The sequence below is a fragment of the Lupinus angustifolius genome, chromosome LG15 (genome assembly GCF_001865875.1).
Source record: "Lupinus angustifolius cultivar Tanjil chromosome LG15, LupAngTanjil_v1.0, whole genome shotgun sequence".
In the NCBI taxonomy this organism is placed as follows: domain Eukaryota; kingdom Viridiplantae; phylum Streptophyta; class Magnoliopsida; order Fabales; family Fabaceae; genus Lupinus; species Lupinus angustifolius.
In genome coordinates, this window is record NC_032023.1 from 16633345 (window position 1) to 16647826 (window position 14482).

The following is a 14482-nucleotide window of genomic DNA, read 5'->3' on the forward strand; positions in this document are numbered from 1 at the left end:
ATTATTTTAATATTGCTATAGTAACATTATATTTTAATATTGCATAGGTAATCATATTCTTTTTATTTTTAAATAAATCACATGTCATGAGGGCTTGAGAGATTGACACATGTCATGAGGGAGTTCTTGAGAGATTGACACATGTCATTGAGAGATTGACGCATGTCATTGAGAGATTGACACATGTCATGAGGGACCTTTAGTTTTGATGAGAGGTTGACACATGTCATGAGGGCTTGAGATTGAGACATGTCATGAGAGAGTTTTTTTTTATTATATAGGTAATAGATATGAGGTTCCACCTAGATGATATGATAGAGCTTATTTTTCTGAATTTTTGGAGTCTTCTCAATGTTTTTTTTCCTTTTTTCTCTTATTATTTTGTTGATGGGATGAGACACCCTTCAAATCATCTATCGCTTTGTTAAATATTTAAATTGTGTGGATAAGAGTGTCACTTGTTCTTATAATTTCTTTATTTCTTGATTAATAAAGTTTTCATTGTTGATTAAAAAAATGATATGAAATAGTGCACATGAATTTTTTCTTTAATGCCAACCTTTGTAGAGCTATTTTTTCCAATGTTGTGAAGATCAGACTAGACAGTTCAACCAGCCCGATCACTAAATGAAATTTTTTATAATAAAAGCAACAAGTGCAACTGCACCCCAATTTATTCAATAAGGCAAAAGAGGAAGAAAGTCATTATACAAGCCTGAATCTATAATTCGATAATTTAAGTCTTTTCATAAGGAACTCATCCTTAATAAAAAGTGGTGTATTGTCCCACCAAAAACCTCATCTAGACATAACTCCAAAGATTGCAAGTTTATCCGCACACACATTCCATTCTCTATAAATATGAGAAATTATAAAGTTCAAAGATTGAATAAGAAGTAGACATTGACTGCACTTCCGAATGAGCTTCCAAGGGGGTGCAAATTTTCCATTGAAGATTTCCACTACTATAACCGAATCACTTTCCAACCAAATGTTTTTCCAGCCTTTGAAAAAAATTCTCATTAGCAATAATAATAGAGTGCAACTCTGCAAAGAAAGAGTCTTGAATACCATAGTAAGTTTTAAAACAACCCTTAATTGCATCCTCATTATCTCTGAAGATACCACTCTCACGAGCATGCCCCGGTGAGCCTTGAGCTTCATCATCAATATTAATTTGAATCCATCCAACTGAAGGGGTGAGCCAAAGGACTTCCAATATTATAGGAGCTTTATGATAACTTATATCCACCTTGAACATCTTAAGAATGACCAGCTCTTGCAAGGTAGGATTAGAGCATAGCTTGGTAGAGTTACCAGATAGGGAGGTGCCAATTTTAATTCTAGAGATTGCGTGGGAAGTTATAGTTTTAGCACCATCAAATCTTGCCATATTCATGCATAACCAAATTGTGGAAACAATGTTGATGATGGCAGCAACAACCACCTCTTTAACTTGAGGACTCCAACCTCTAAAACACACTTGAAGAATAGAAGTAGTGGAGTTTGTATCTATATTTGCACTAAGCATGCAACTCAACCAAATTCAAAGTGTGACAGCAAAAGGGCAATACAGAAATAAGTGGCCTGAAGTATCCTGAGTTGCCAGACTCAATGTGTAAATAGAAGCAAAAGACAAACCCCTCCTTTGTAAATTGTCATACGTGGGCATCCTATTTTTATGAAGTCTCCAAAATGTGAAAGATTTGGAAAGATGTGTAGATTGAGCCCAAATAGTTTTGCACCATTGAGGCTAGGTAGTAGGGGGACAAAAACATTTTAAGGCAACTTTCATATGAAGGAGACCATTAGTAGTTTTTTGCCAAACTAACTTGTCTTGAATGTTAGCAGTAGAAATATTACTTTTGACAATAAGGCTAACAATTTGAGGGTGATAAACAGACATCCAATTTGGTATAATCCACTTGAAATCCTTTATACAGTCAGCCGCAAAAGTTGATAGAGAAGTTTGAATTGGGTAGGAATGCTCAAATAATCCACCAATGGGGAGCCAAGCAGTTGTCCCTCTAATAATTGATGAGATTATCATTGCCAACTAGCAATATTGAGTTATCATTTGCAATATGCCAATTATTCTTAATGACTGGCCATATAGAGGATTTGACATAAGTGGAAATAGGTCTACTATGTTTATGGAATCTTAGCCTATAAAAGATAGCTCAATCTTAAGAAGATGATATCATGTCCCAAGGTAGCTTCAACATAGCAGCTTTGTTCAAAGCAGCCACAGACCCAAGCCCCAAACCACCTTCATTGATAGTAGGGGTGTAAAAATTCGGTTCAGTTCAGTTTTTGGTACATTTTAGTGACCGAATGGATCAAAAACATATGGTTCGGTTCTGCTTAATTAACCACAAATTTAACTATAAGAACCGAACCGAACCGCTCTTGAATGGTTCGGTTTGGTTACATGGTTTTTCCATTTACTTTTTTTTATAAAAAATATTGCATCAATTATAAAATTCAAAATGTATTACAAGAGATATTGTTTATCCATAAAAGGATACACATTACTACTATTATTATAAAAAATTATAAATCATATATAACAATACAATTCATGATTAGTAACATATATATAAATTAGTAAAATATATAATAGTTACATATATAACTTTACATTTCATAGTTAGTAACACATGTAACAATACATGTATAACAATATATGATATATGTTAGTTTAAAACTCAATATCATATAAGTTGGAAAATATGTTCCAAATCATAAGACACTATAAACAATTTAGTAACTAATAACATATATAATATTAACTTAATAACAATTTAGTAACATATATAACATTACAATTCATACAAAAATTGATAATTTAAGCTAGAAAATTGGTTGAAGAATTTAAACAATAATAAAATATTATTCCCTAATCCTAGTATATATTTCTTTAATATGTGGTTCGGTTCCAATGGTTCCTAAATTTCTAAAACTATAAACCGAACCAAACATAAACTTTCCTTAAAAAAATAACCGAACCGAACAGCGAAACCGAACCGAACCACATTTTGCGGTTTGGTTCGGTTTGGTTATATCGGTTTCGCGGTTTACACCGGAACCGCTTACACCCCTAATTGACAGGCACACAAACTTGATGCCAAGCCACCGTGACATATTTTCTAACCTTTATGTCTCCAGACCAAATAAAATTTATAATGCAAATATCCACATATTTTAGCTATTGTGGAGGCCAAGAATAAACATGAAAATCGTAAAGCATCATGCTATGAATTATGGACTTCACTAATTCGACTCTGCCCATTATGGATAGGGAGGATCCTTTCTACTCAGATAACTTTTTACTATTCTGTCAGTGTGAATACCAATTTTTATACGGCCCAGAAAAAGCCCAAAACTATTTTAAATAAAAAAATATAGAATTCCAAAAATACTTTTCTAAAAATAATACCAACCAAACATGTTATATTAAGGTTTCTAAATCTAAATGATTAGGTTAACTAAAATTCAAGTTTAAAATAATAAGACTAAATCATTTGTTAAGGTTCCTTTCTAAGTCATTAGATTAACCAAAATTAAAGTTAAAGTAATTGAATTCTAAAAAAATGATTTTTTTAGAGTTATTCTGAAAATAATAATACTAATTAAATAAAAATAAAGGATGAGTGAATTAAAGAGTTGATTGTATTATCATATACATTTAAGATTTGAAAATATGTAATTTGAATCCCGTCATATCTATTCGATTAGTTGCATGAATCACCGTGATAATAACTAAATCTTTAAGGATTCAAAAATCAAATCAAGATTGTGATATGAAAATACACAAATCAAATCAAATTAGAAAGTTCATATCAATCTAATTGTGTTACACAAATCAATTTGATTAGAAAATTAAATCTCTTAACTTCCTCTAATCAATTAATGGGAAATATTCTCATCATTAAGCATATGTGACAAATCATATTCTATAAATAGAGTGTCTTATTCACCAAAGAAGAAGAGGATGATTCCACACACAAAAACACTAAAAAGACAAAAATTCCATGTAAAAATTACAACCAAGAATTACACAAAAAATCTCTCAAAAAGACTCTCCATACTAGTTCGCATATGCATTGACCAACCACTCACATCCAATCAAATATCGAAACATCATGCAACTGTTGTACATGATGTCGCTCTATATTACTACTCTCACATGAACATAAAATTATCTACGTCTAAGTGCATCCTTCCTCACCCAACGTGTGTAGATCTACCACGTGGTCATATTCTGCAAACTTTGCAGTGTCGGCCAATCTCGTTCCGACATGTCATTGAGCCTAGTAAGTCATCCCTGCTCCTTTGCAAACTTCAACAAGTAAATACCTTCATTTTTCTATAACGGATGTATGATAATTGTACAAACTTTTATTGGCACCATTAAATAAATAATTTGTATAATAATATTAATAATAACATTGTCATATGATAAATTTTATTTTTTTATAATAGAAAGTCAAGGATATATCTATTACCTAGCAATTACTTAATAAGATCTTTTTTTCAAATCAAATAAATATCACCATAAATTAAAGTAACAACTATATTTTTATTAGCACAATCATCAATGTAAACTAATGATTAATCAACACGTTTTTTCCATAAATACACAATAACAAATATTTTCATTAATAAAATTTGTCAACCAACAAATGTTCTTTTTACTAAAGAACTACGTAAGCCTTGATTCCTTTAATAGAGATACATAAGACCAATATCAATATTGTCAGACACAATAATAAAAATAAATAAATTTATTCCTTTTAATAATTTATTAATTAACCAGATAATTTAACAATAATAAAAATAATAAAGTCATATATTTTAGTGAAGGGGTAGCCTAAGGCGTGCGAGTAGGGTACTAATACTTTTTCTACCTTGTAATCGACTCCTGAACCTAGATATCAAAAATTCAAAAGCTCAAGGTAATTGGCCTTAAAATATTTTTCTATATTTTTAACTATAAAATGTAGTAGCAACTCTAAATAAAGTCGTACAGCCGAAAATTGGGGCACGACAGTCAGCAATGGGTTGCAGATGAATGGGTCTAGGCTTCCCTTTGAACAATGGCACTCCCAAATAAGAGAAAGGGAAATAACCAACCGAAAATCCTAGATTCAGAATTTTCCTAGCAGAGGCTGAAGTATAGAATTTACACTTATTCAGATTGATAACTTGGCCAAAAATTATATTGATTTTCCTTTCACCAAGCAACTTAGATATTTCTCTGCTTAGAACATCTTCAGCAATACAGAAAAGGAGAGGAGAAAGATGATCACCTTTCCTAACACCTCTACAGCAGCTAAAAAAACCCATAGACTGGCCATTGACATAAATGGACAATTTATTAGAAAGCAAAATAACATTAATTAGTTAGTGAACTTATTGCTAAACTCTAGAGCATTGTTTTATTTCGGCCCAAAAATGAAAATATATTACTTCAATATAATTATATAAAAATTTGCATATATATATAATTATATATGTGATCACCCGGTCCAGCCAGATAATTTAAGCAATTAAACTTAATAAAAAACCTCTTCCAGTTTTATGTCTAACTCGAGTATCATAATATTAACTTTCCCATTACGAGATGTTTGTTGAATATGTCTATGAATAGGTGAATTATTAATCAAATACATAATTGTTACGTATGTAATTAATGTTTATCCATGTATAATAACTCAAGATAAGAACACGCATTAATATTGATACATAGTAGTCTCGCAAGCCAGATTCAATTACCTCATCACAACTCACAAGTATACATGTAGAGTCTTTCGAGTCTATGAGCTCTAAATGATACTTCTGAAATATGGGAAATGCCATATGTTCATAGCGTGAGAGTTGAAGCAGAATTAATTAGATAGTAGCATATCCATTCTACATTCTTTCTTGAAACATTTAGATGTTTAAGCTGAACGTATCAAATGGTACATACATATTGAATATGATCTGGTTAAATCCATTGTCCATGCATGTTTCTTGCATCTTCTGGGGCCAAATGTTGTTGCTGTTGAAAAAAAGAGAACAATTAATGAAGTTGGTTTCATTTGATGATTCATAAATATTCATATATATGGATTATGAATTTCCTTCACGAATGAATGAAAATCAATTGCAATTGATATTACAGAAAAATAAACTAGTACTTAATGTGTGTAAAATAAAACACAAGATTTATCTCAAGCTTTAGAGAGATTATTACATGGTTCATCATCGATGGTCCCAACCAAATTCTCAATATTGATGATGCACGAATATTTTAAAATTTAATGAATTTATTTAAGTCAATGGCGAAGATGTAATTGTGGTAATTAATTTTAGATCATGTAATATTTTCTCAAAGTTTACACTTTTGATAATAACTTGTTATGTGTATAAGTGTGCCCAAATTCAACAACATTTAATTTTATTTTAAATATCCTTCAAATAACAACTGAAACTAAAGGATGATAATTTACTATAAATACCCTGGGCAGATTTTAAGCATTTGTAATTATGCTAACAAATAAAAGAAATCCAAACAAGGAAGCCTTGCAAGAGAAGGGTATCAGAAAAGTTCAAAGTGCAACCTTAGAGATTATGAACCCAGACACTCACTTCATGTTTAACAAGTTAACCAACCAAGCTAATATAACATAACTAGTTCTTGATCTAATTAGTTTAGCCAACTGATCCAGCTTGGGTTTGGTTTTAAAATATGAGAAAAAGATGTATTAACAATGTATGAGTTTTATATACTACGACTGCATCATTCATTATTCATGTTTTATAAATCTTTACGATGAATACTTACTGTGTATAAATCTTTACAATGAATACATAGTTAATATTATAAAAAAAGAAACATATCTACTACCCCATGTTGATAAAATGAATGATATATTTGTCCTTAGAATATGTCTTCCATGATGGTGGTTTGATTAGTTTTATTAACTACATAGCACATATATAGCACACAAATGATAAATAAAAGCACAATAATCCATACAAATATACATTAGTAGAACACTTACCAGAAGGAAATTGAGTTCCCTATTTTCCTCCTCTAAGATCTTGCCCTAGCATAGTATCATAGAATTTACAAGAGTCAGTATTGTTTTCTTGAATATCATGCACAATATAAAAGGAATGACAATGAGTTTATTAACTATATTAATCTTATAAATCAATGAAAAATCACACATACGTTTCTCATATACATCCTGTGCACTTCATTCTGTAGCATAAACAAACAAAGTATATGAGCTCAAACTTGTTTAATTTTGACAAACCAATATATTAAGTTTGTTTTATTAGTTTAAAAGATTACCTTTTTCTCACGAACACCATCAAGGCCATGATCAAGGGCTTCCTCTAGGGCCATTAGCTCTTTGTAGTTCAATGAGTTAATGTCCTCTCCCTTCAAGTGCCTGAAATATAAACACACTTAATCAAATATAAGAGAGATTCAAGGTGAGTGATATAGCTAGGGCAATATTCAAGAGGTGCAGTGTCTGCATATACCTGAGCTCAATTTGCATGCTCTCATTTTCTTTTTTGACTCTATCAATTTCATTGCTCAGGTTCTGTAAATTAAACAACAGTATTGTAAATCCTAATAATTATTTTTTCACAAAATAAAAGGGCTGAGCTATTGAAAATAATACTAAAATATATTTACATTTTGCAGCAGATCTGCCTAAAGCTAAAGAACTTTTTGTCGGTGAAGAAACGTATATAGGTGCAATGAAGAGAGAGATCCATGGATCTAGAAGATATATAGGAGAGTTATTTATTGCATCTTTGTTAGTACTTACTCCTAGCTATTCAGCTTTTGAAAGTTTTGCAAATAAAAGGAAGCAAATGAATATTATTGTTTTATTTCCAGATCTGTTCACATATATAGAAGTGTCTTATTCTTATTGATGTTGCCTTTATTTATGAATAATATGTATAATATAATACTCATACATTGAAGGATGGGGATAGTACTTGTTCCAAATGTAGATCTACTCTTCTGAAACATATTTTTAGCAAAATAACAATATATGCTATTTCCTTGACACAAATCAAGAAAAAGTACTAGATCCTTAAAGTTTATAATTTACAATAATTTTTTTATAGAATATTTAGTTTGAAACATCAAAACCTACCTCATGTTTTGCATCCCAGAGCCTCTTCCCAGAGGCTTTGTGGTATCTGTCCAAGACATCAGTTAACCTACACAAACAAAAGGATCCAAACACAAACACACAAAAAAGTTGAGTTTTGCAGATGAAAAGATAATTAAATAAGTTGTTTTAATTAATCATTTTCATCACTTAAATTCTTGTTGGAGAAACAAAGCTGATTAGAAATCCAGAAAAATAAGTTAGAAAGATAATTAATTGAAAAAGAAAAAGGTGCTTCTTATTATACGTGGTGGAGGGGCTGATATATTCATGCATCTTTCCAGAAGAACCAAAGATGATAAGAGAAACTTGAGCATCACATAGAACTGTAATTTCCTTTGCCTTCTTTAAGATCCCATTCTTCCTCTTTGAATAAGTTACTTGCCTGTTGCTTGAATTCTCAATCCTCTTTATCTCAATCTTACCCCTACCCATTACTCACACAATTTTCTTCTCTTCTTCTATTCTTTTTCCTCTCTATATTGTTTATCTTTTGATCTTCTTTGAGTGTTTGAAGATAAAGAAAGTATGGCTAGCTAGAAAGAAAAGTAATAGCAGAACATTCCATTATGGGTATGTAGATGAACAACTTTCTAAGTGGCTCAGAAAGTAGGGTTTGTTTAAGGGTTTATGACAAAGCCAACTCAACTGCTTTTATTTGGTTTGCAATTAAGCTTGGAACTTGTGATCCGTTTTCTTGACCCTTGGTTTCTTTAGGTATCTCTCTAGGTCATTCTGAGAGCAATAACAATGCTTTTTTTATAATTGGATTTGAGACTCTGAGATATTTTTGTTAGAAAAATATTAATCAGTGTCCTACAAAAGAAATAAAATAAGTACAATAATTTTCTATTAGAAAATGTGACCCTTGATATACTGAATTTTTTAATGTTAACTTACTCATTTTATATTTCTTAAACAATTTTATTATCATAATTAAATAAAACTTCTAGAAACTAGTTAGACTTGTGCAAGTTCATCCTTTGTACATATATACTGACATCCTGCCTGTACTAATAATCCTTGTGCTTCTTTTTATTCAATATTAGCTTATAAAAACAGGTTAGATTAATAACAAATATTTAGTTATCAAATTTTTACTAAAATCATTTTTCTTCAAACAACCACAATGAGTAAAATAAGAAATAACACTTTTGTGAAATAACATATGTTTTTTAAATAAACATGCCAACTTTTGTGAGGGTTTCATGAATAGAAAATTAAGGGTGTGCTACAACAAACCTAAAACAAGTTTTGTGCAGGTTTTGGAGTATTATTCGGTATTTAACTTGTATTGGTGTCTGTAATTGACTTTTCCATAGACTGAGTGATTGGATATGATTAACTAGTAATGGTGTAATAGACTGAATGGCCGCTTAACCATCAAATCAAGACGAAATAATTAGCATTACATAGTGTTCCAACCACAATGGAAACCAGAAATGTCTGAAAGCTTACCCATCAAGTTAAGAGATTGTATAAGATTTCATGATTTGATGGTATAACATTTATGGGTTGAGTAACTCCAATATATATTTTCTTAAGTTTCAGTAATCTAAATCATTAAATATTATAAATGATTAAAATAAGTATACGTTAAATTTAGATTTATACATATTTGATTCTTGTAAAGTTTTGCATAATATTTATATATTTATGTGGTATATAAATTTTCTATATTATCAAATGCTTAGTTTACAAAAAAAGTCTTATTGTTGTTAAGGTTGCCACAATTCAAGACTTGGTGAGTGAGTAGTTCAATTATGTCTTGTAACTTTGTTTCTTATTTTTATCAATTGAAGTTTGTATGCTTATACACCCCCATCCATTAAAAAATCTAAGTGGAATTAAAAATCTTATACAGACCAACTAGGTTCGGCACAATAGATAGATAACTAGTTTCTTAAGTCTATTCGGCAAATTTAGGGTATTAGTGGATGACTAACCTTGAGGAGGATGACACTTTGTTGTCTGCTGATTGGAAGCTGATATGGAGGCTTAGCGTTCCAGAGAAAGTGAGAATGATGAGTTGGTTGGGTTTTCATGAGGCTTTCCCTTCAAATGAGCTTTGCTTTAATAGGAATATGTCTGCTAATCCCATGTGCTAGAGATGTAATGAGTGTATTAAGGATCTTATACATATTTTTTGCGACTGTCCACACTCCTCCACTATTTGGAATAGACTTGGTATTTCTTAGTCTTTTCGCTCTTGGGTGCTAGAGAATTGCTCTCACTGATATGGGTTGTTCTTTTTTGCCAGTGTTTGGTGGATATGGAGGGGGGAGGGGGAAGGAATAATTCTATCCTCGGTACAGCCAACTGGGATATTAATTTTCAGGTCCGCAATATTTATCATGATTATTAGTATTGGCGTCAGATAGGTGAAGACATGTCATCCGAGGGGACTCTTTGCTCTCTTCCGGAAGCTGAACAAGTTAAAATCAATGTCAATGGAAGCTGCATCAGGATCACTAATATAATGGGTGGTGGGGGTGTTGTTCGTGACTGTGCAGGTCGTTGGTTACTGGATTCTCATCAAACTTTGGAGTTGGGTCGTCTATCTTTGCGGTGCTAATGGCGATGGAGCAGGGTTTGAAGCTTGCCTGGAACTTGGGGCTGAAGAAGGTTCTCATGGAATCTGATTGTCTTGCGGTTGTCTACATTGTTTTGGATAGAGTTCCTATTCGTCTTCGTCAAATTCAAGGGATAGTATCTAATATTTGCCTTTGGCTAGATTGTGACTGGATCGTTGAAATCAAGTTTGTGGTTCGTGAAGCTAATCAGGTGGTTGATTTCATGGTGAGGCTTGACTCTCATTCATCGAATAACTTCAGGATCTGGGAAAATGCTCTATATGGCTGTCAGCCTTATCTTGCCCAGGATCTCTCTCATGTGATTTAGTTTTTTCTCTTTTGTTCTTTGATTTCCAATGCACACAAAAAACGTAAAAATCTGAAGTATTACAATATCATCATTATACTCATTTTAATCGTTGTAACAATAATTCACCCACGTTTAAATTCCTAATAGACTCTATTGGAAGTGTAAAATTTTCTTATACAAAAAACATCTTAGCATTAAGGGTCGAACAAGAATCACTCGTCCCCAACTCTGTCCCAAACCTATCACATTTTGCTATATGAATAAAAGAAAAATTCTAAAATCAAAAAATAACAAAAAGTCATATTTTAATTGGTTTAAAACATGAAATATTCGAGATAAGTGATCTCAGTCTCATAAGGGTCTACCTAGGGAGTTTATTTTTAGAGAGAAAGGATCTAAGTCCATACAATATACCTTGCATTCCCATATATCAAAATAAACTTATAATTGCTTCTATGAATTTTAAGTAATTAACAATTTAAAATCCCCAAGAATATCTAATTTAAGTTTTGAACACATGTTTATAAAATAAATTTTTGATTTGATCAAAAGTTCATTATTATGCTATTGGAAATGGACATTTTTAACGGAATAACATGGTTAAGGTTTATTTTACTTTATTTTAATGTAAAAATAACTTAATAAAATCTTAGCAAACTATTTGACATGTAAATTTACTCATAAGATAAAACAACTATTTCACCAAAAAATACTACTTGACTTTATTTTATTAATGTGCTGTACCAAAGATATGAGATAAATAGATCATATAATATCAAATATATATTTATATGTTGTACCATATCTGATGAACAGAGGTAAGATATATGATGTTTTGGAGTTTGTGAATTAAACACTATATATATGGAGACCACCTGAATAGAACCACTGATTTGAGAGGTGGTACTGTAAGTTTAGTTTTTGTAGAAACTGCAACCTTCAAATCACTAACTAGGTATGACCTGAAAGATTGCATGACATGACAAACACAAAACTAGGGAGCTGTATATTACTGTATCTGTATCTTCCATGATCAAAAGGAATCATGCCTTGTCTTTTTATTTTTATTGGCCATTCTTAACAAATAAAGTGAATAATTAATTTCATAATTTAAAACACAGCTTGCTACCACTCACTGAATATTAATTTTTTTAATTAACTTGTCATATTTTTGTTGGTCTATAATGATATATAAAACATAATATGAGATAATATATCTCTGTTCATAATATAAGATTCTAAAATATTCGTTAACCAATCATTTTTTCTCGCTGAACTGCTAACCAATCACCTTGTAACACATATCTACCCCAACATTTTTTTTTGCACCTTTTTGGTAAAAAAAATAAACCTAAACATAAATATAAATTTAAAAAAACAAAAATTTGCCTGGTTAATCAATTTTTTTAATTTTTTATGAATTTATTAAATTCAGGAATAATTTTTAGAAAGAATACCTTTATGAAAAAAAACTTTCAAGAGGATGTACCAAAAAAATACTGATGTACCAAAAATAATCTTTAGGAGGAGGTGGATTGTTTACTCCATTTCCTCAAAATCTGGATACTTGGGGCTCTATTATTTATTTTGAGGTAACCTTTCATTCAACATTCTCCTGACTCCACTCAAATTAATCTTTAGTTTATAGTAATTTATTTAGTCCAAAATTTGAAAATTAATTGCATCTTCAATATAATTAAGATGAAATCTCTCAGGTTCATTTCTTTAACTTGTTTATTTATTCCAAATCTATTAATATTTTAGAAATTCAAATATTCAATACATATTTATAATGTACTTTCCCATTATACTCTAGTTTATTAATTCATCTTTTACACCTCTTATTTTTTCCATTTTTTAATTCCGTTTTTCAATTTGCATTTAATTGCATTCCACAATCATTATTATGGATGCAATATTACAATTTTGGTATCCCAACAATATAATTATAATTACGACCATATTTTCTCACAAATATTAACAATTGCGATAAACACAGTATAATCATGATTACCATTTTAACTAATGAAAAAAATTAAGAAAAACCCTTGGCTCCCAAAACACTTGTGAATCCTAAAACCATCTATAATCTCTACCCCATCAAGTCTATCATGCTAGGTAGGAAGTCAAGCATCGTAGTCAAAGATAGTATTGACTACAATTACTGTAGCTTCCACAGTATGACTTGTGGATAAAGGAAATCTTCCTTCTTCCTTTTTTGCATGCTACAATTTTAACATCTCAAAGTTGCATTGCATATAGATCTTATATATTATATTATATGATAGCTATGGTCATTGATCCTCAGCATATTTATGATTCTAGAGTTTTAGGCATGGGAGTGGTGAAAGCTGGAAACATAGGCATACTAAAAAAGGAGAGGAATTGAATTGGAGGTAACCTACTACTCTTGTTATATGCATTATTATCAAATGAAATTATGTCACAAACATAACCACCGAAGAATATAGATTCGAAGACAAGCTTTTTGAAGAAAAAAATATTAATATTGGATGAATTGCTTATTTTTTGAATAAGAAAAATTGGGGTACATTGTTCTATAGTTTGTACTACTCCATGTGTCATGAATTTTGTGATTTGTCAAAAAAAAATATTTCAGTTAAAATTTAATTATTAAGTATTTTTCTGACCAACCACAAGCTCATGACACATGAAGTTATTAGAGAAGTTATAATTCTAGCCTTTTATGATGTAATTAGCTTAGTTTCCTTTATTAGAAACTTTTGTTAGTTAAGTTGGTTGGTGAAGTGCTATAAATAGAAAGTAGTTGCTAAACTTTGTGTAGTGTGCATTGTATTGATTTGTGAGGCTCATTCAATACAAGAGGTTATTCATTGTTAATTCTATCTTCTTCTTCTCTATTCAAGTTCACTTTCTTTCTTAAATTCCATTGCCTTTGGTTGCTGTCCATGAATGCATTGTGTATGCAAATGCAGTGAGTTTGACACTGGTTTTTGGTTCTGGTTTTAACAGTGGTATCAAGAGCTAGGAAGAGCAAGATTCTGTGTGGTTCTTGTTCAAGAAGATCGAGGAAGAAGGAAGTGAAACAGCAAGCTGGTATCTCTGCAAGAAGGAGTAAAGATGGCAAACAACAATGGATTCTCCATGACACTACCAATTCTGGATTCCAAGAATTATGACAGATGGAGGATACAAATGCACACCATCTTTCGATTCCAAGAGGTGAGTGAAGTAGTGCAGAATGGATTTCAAGAATTAGGAGATAATGCAAGTGAAGCACAAAGAACACTTCAAAGGGAAGCAATGAAGAAGGATTGCAAAGCCTTGTTCCTACTCCATCAATGTGTTGATGGAGTTAACTTTGAGAAGATTGCTGGTGCTAAGACAGCAAAAGAAGCCTGGGATAGCTTGGAGAAAAGCCATGAAGG

General features: G+C 31.1%; 1 pseudogene; it reads right to left on the minus strand.

The window, feature by feature from the left end:
* On the minus strand, positions 5750 to 8689 carry LOC109327552 (annotated as a pseudogene).